The sequence below is a fragment of the Miscanthus floridulus genome, chromosome 15 (genome assembly GCF_019320115.1).
Source record: "Miscanthus floridulus cultivar M001 chromosome 15, ASM1932011v1, whole genome shotgun sequence".
NCBI lineage: Eukaryota > Viridiplantae > Streptophyta > Magnoliopsida > Poales > Poaceae > Miscanthus > Miscanthus floridulus.
Genome location: NC_089594.1, coordinates 47708702 through 47714055, shown reverse-complemented (window position 1 = coordinate 47714055; position 5354 = coordinate 47708702).

The following is a 5354-nucleotide window of genomic DNA, read 5'->3' as shown; positions in this document are numbered from 1 at the left end:
AACTTTTCAGGATGACGTGTCGAGCAAAACGGTACAACTAAAACAGAACGTTAACACGTTCCCACTTAGTTACACCAACAAAAAATTTCAAGCTTAAAGTGCGTTTTGTATAAAACAAATAAGCTTATAATGATATACAGTTACGTTATTACAAGCTTGCTTGAAAAGGCTCAAGTTTACAATAACACAACTATATCCTCCTTCTACAGCTCTAAGCCTATTACATTGGCTGGTCGGGGCGCATGGCATTTACTGCTCACCGCCTCCGATACCCTACTCGAGTCTCGGGGACTCTAGAGCTAGTCAAGCTGAAGGGGATGGCCCCGCCGGTGCCTGGCTGGTCGAGACCGCAGGCTTCGCTGGTTAGCTTGCAGCTGATGACATTTCCAGCTGGCTTGTCGATGGCATACCTTGCACAGGTGTTGTCCCACCTCCGCACAGGTTAATATCGCCAATTATCCTTGACGACAAGTCCAGCTGGGCCGTCCGGAGCTCTTCGGCCTTGTCTGGGTCTATCTCCTTCGGGTACCCAGCTTCCAAGCGTTTGAGATCAATCAGGGGGTAGTGAGCATGCACCATGCTTAGCACATGGGCGCCCGTGTACTCGCCCGCCTCCTTCACGAAGTCTTGGAACCATCCCCATGCTTGCTTGCACCTCTCGACCAGTCCGAGCTGAGGCGTCCTTAGCTCTTCCTCTGTGAGCGCCGGGTCGATAAGGTCGAGGACGGGCACAATGCCAGTTGCCATTTCTTGGCACCGCTTGCTCCACGTGTCCCGCTCCTCGACGGCCTTAAGGCATTGTGCTTTCCAGTCGTCACGCTCCTTGATCACGGCCTCAAGGTGCCTCTTGGCATTGACTTTCAAAACTGAAAACATTACAAGACATCAAACGTGATGACACGGCAAGGCAATGTGGGCAATTGAATGAGCAAGGCGGTCTGGAGTGCTTACTTTTCAGGTCGTCCTTCATTCTGTTAGTGTGGTCTTGGAGTTCCGACTGGCGGCGTGCCAATTTCTCGTTGTCCTCCTTCAGGCGACCACATTCTGCAAGCACGCGGCTGTTCTCCCCCTGGAGGCGGGTCACTTCAGTTTCTAAACCTGCATTACAGCTATTACTGTCGAGAACAAAAAAAAAAACACAAGTCCAGCACTTGCTATGATACGGTGAACACTTACCTGTTTTCTCCTGCTCTTTGTTTTTGAGCTGGCCGACCAGGTTTTGGTTCTGTGCTTCTTGATTTGTCCTCTCCTGGTCGGTGGCTTCAAGTTGGCGCCATAGGCGTTCCACTTCAGCCGTCAGCTCCTTATTGGTCTTCATGACTACTTCTATCTGGTCGAAGCACCTTTTTCGGTACCTTGCAGTTTTCATCACGTCCTGCATAGAGACAAGCTACGTCAGACAGTTTGACTACACAGCAGGTTTAAGGACTAAAGCCAAATATACCTGGACTTCAGTCACCAGGCGTTTGGCCGCTCGTTCAACTCTTAAGGTTTCCTCGGCCTCTGGGATCTCCTCGTGCATGACCCATTCGTCGTTCCGATAGCGCGACACATATACATGTTGTCGTCTATCTTGAGGACGCCCCAGGACTTCTTCCACTTCATCCTCTTCAGCCTCCTGTTCGGGAGGCGGCAGTGGTCCGGAGTTCGCAGACTCCACGACCACCAGGGCTTTCCCACGAGCCGTCGCGTCGGCAGCCTTGTTCTGGGCAACTTCTGGCTGCTGCCCCTCGGCTAGGTCCAGCTCCTGTGGTGCTGTGGTATCTGCCTCATCAGGGTTTGTGCTCGGAGCACTTGTATTCTGCTCGGGGACTGGCGTCTGGTCGTCCGCCTGCTGAGGCCCAGGCAGAGTCCCTGCCATGGGCTCCTCCACGGCTGGTTGCTGAGCAGTTTGTCCCGCCATTTTTGGAGAGGACGTTCCGCACCCAGCTAGCTGGTCGGGGCTTTCGGTGGACGCCGATCTAAAACATTCAGAGACAAATTCAGAAGACAATGTCATCCAATGCAAAATGCAAAGCTTACATCCAAAATATATATACTTACAGTTTTGACTTGCGGAAGGATGTGGTGAAGGAACGTCTCCTCGACCGCCCCTGCTCTGCTTGCTCGGCAGTTTCCACCGGGACTTGTTCAACCTCCGGTACGGGCGTCGGAGGATGATGCGGCATGTTCCCTTCGTCTATGCTCTGTGTTGCCGTGGTCGGTGCTGTGACCACTGCTGGCACAGAGGAGCCACCCTGCTCCGATGGCCCCACCTGCCTTCTCCTCTTTCGGGGGATGAGCCGGAAGATGTCCGCATCCTCTGCTTCATCATCCGACTGGGAGATGATGGCTTGGCGTCGTTTGCTGGCAGCCGGACGCTTGCCGGCGGCTCTGGTCGAGGCGTCCTCAACGGTCTCGAGTACCGCCCAGTGAATGCCGTCAGTCCTGGCACTGGTCTGGGCGGTTGGTCCAGTAGCTTGCGGCCATTCTACACCGGGGGGAGGCGACACAAACACTCCTGCCCGGTCATGGCCATTATACTGAGACACAAAATGAAGGAAAAGACAGTTATTTTCTTGATGCAACATGACTTTACAGTTAAAAGGAGGCGTCATTTACCTTTGGGGGAGGGCGAGCCAGCTTGAAGGCGTGTTCAATGGCGTTTAGTGCAACATAATTGGGATCGGCCAGGTTGAATAGCTCTCCAATCCTGGCCTTGATCTCCAGCTTGTCGAGCGGCTCCTTTCTGGTCCTCGTCGGATCAGCGCCTCCTTGGTACTCGAAGCCGGGGTGAATCCTTTTCTGGCACGGCTGAATTCTTCGGCTGATAAAGTTGCCGACAACGCTCGGGCCATCAAGCCTTCCCCACGGAATCAACCCGAGTATTTCGGTGATCTGCTCCAAGTTGTCGGGCTTCTCCGACCAGCTGCTTTTCTTCTCTGGAATCAGTCCCACATCGCACAGAGTGATGGTGTTCGGCTCTTCACGGATGTAGAACCACTTCTTGTACCACTCGTCCAATGAGGTGTTCCAGGGGCAGTGCAGGTATTGAGCCTTCATTCCGTCGCGCAGGTTCAGGTAGACGCCTCCGGCGATCTTCGAGCCACCGCTTCCCTTTTTCCGAAGGCAAAACAGGTGGCGAAAGAGGTCGAAATGGGGCTGGAAGCCACCATACGCCTCGCAGAGATGGATAAAGGTAGAGACGAGAAGAATCGAGTTGGGATGCAGATTGCAAATCCCAATCTCGTAGTACAAGCAGAGACCCTGAAGGAAAGGGTGCACTGGAATCCCAAAACCCCGTTTGAAAAAATCTTCAAAGACCACAATTTCACCTGGTTGTGGATCGGGGAAGCTTTCTCCTTCGGGTGCACGCCATCCCGCAAGTGCCTTGTTGTGGAGCACTCCCATGGCGACGAGGTCCTCGATGGTTTGCTCATTGCTCCGCGACTTCCACCATTCCTTCGCCATGACCCCGCCTTTCTTCTGGGCGTCTCTCTTCGCCATTAGTTCGTCCTTACTAAGTGGGTGGATGCGGGCGACCGAGGGGATTGGTGATGATTTTTGGGGAATAGGGTTTGGCAGGAGGAAGAAGAAGGTTGCGGCGGCGGATGACAATGGGGAATGGTGCGGGTAAGTTACCAGACCTACATTATATAAAGCAAAAGGGGCACCGTCGTTTCGTTCTCCCGAGAATATTGGGAGTCGTGCGCACACGCCGCAGACGGTTGTTCACACAACCTCGAAATCTGCGCCAATAAACGCGTTCCTTCGTTAACAGTGTACGCGCCTCTTCGTTGATGGTGTAAGAGGGCCCACACTGACACACCTCAATACAGGTGTCACCGACTGTTTGCCAAAAAATAAAAAATAAGAATAAGAAGACAGAATGACGTACTATACCTATTTACTTTTTTGACCAGACGTGTCAGACTGGTCAGACTGGACTTGGCAGAGAGTAGAGAAAAATAACTACACCAAATAATAGTACAAGCAGCGCACGCGATCGTGGATTTGCTCTGATTGTGCTCGGGTACGGCCCAGACCACTACCGTGCTCGGGTATTGTCCGGATCACTTTTGTGCTCGGGGACTGCTCCGACCACGATTGTGCCCGGGGGCTGCTCCGACTATTACCATATTCAGGAGCTGCTATGACAATTGCTGTGCTCGGGGACTCTCCCGACCACTTCTTGGAGTTTTGCTCTCCTCGGCTACATGTGATTTGTACTCACATACAGTTGAGAGACATTTATTTTGGCCTTTGCTACAAGGCTCATGCTTTGCATTCCAGCAAGCTCGGCGACTACGTAGGTACGACGCACCTGCCGGTGTATCTCGTTTGGCATGTACGGTAATTTGATTCTTAACTTCAGCGGAGTTTCTTTTTTAGACCCTGGCACCACGTGCCTACGTCACCCATTACCAGGCTCGGGGACTAAGTGGGCACACTTCACCTTGCGGTGAATGTGTTTGCTTGAATCGGCCCTCGAGCTTTGAATGATTAAAAGGATTATTAATATGCTCGGGGACTGCCCCGACCACTGCTTGAATAATGGTTCTCCTTGACTACATGTGATTTGTACTCACATACAGTTAAGAGACATTTCTTTAGACCTTGCTACAAGGCTCATGCTTTGTCTTCCAGCAAGCTCGGGGACTATGTCGGTACGATGCACCTGCCGGTGCATCATGTTTGCCTGTATGGCAATTCGGTTTTCAACTAAACTATGAATTCTTTTTAGACCCTGGCACCACGTGCCTACGTCACCTCCTACCAGGCTCGGGGACTAAGTGGGCACACTTCACCTTGCGGTGAATGTGTTTTTTTTTTCGACCCCTATGCTTCTGATGTTCAAGGACGCTATGTTTCAAGACCACTTACATTTCTTTTCAGAAATACAAGTGGGCACACTTCTCAGGACAGAAATCTTTTCTTTTTGTTATAAGAGCACCATACATTCTTCGGACAACCTACTTCTCCGGTGATGACGGTGGTCGGAGGCGTCAAGGGTCCAAGCCTCGCTTGTCGGAGAAGGTGAAAATGGCGTGTCGCAGCATAATACATGATGCTCGGGGACTAGCTGTGGGGGTATTAACCCCTATACCCTTACGGCTAAGCTTGGGCTGGCCCGGATCGATGGGTTCAGTCCACCCGAAAAACGACGTGCGGCTCGGTCCACCTGATCGGAGTCCCGCACAAGGAATCAAGACGGATTTGGCGACCAAGCAGGATCCTGGTCGGTTAGAATAGGAATTCTTGTCCGGCTACATATGGCAATTGTAACTGACTAGGATTAGTTTCCAGATCTGTAACCCTGCCCCCCAGACTATATAAGGCGGGCAGGGGACCCCTCTAAAAAACATCTCTTATTG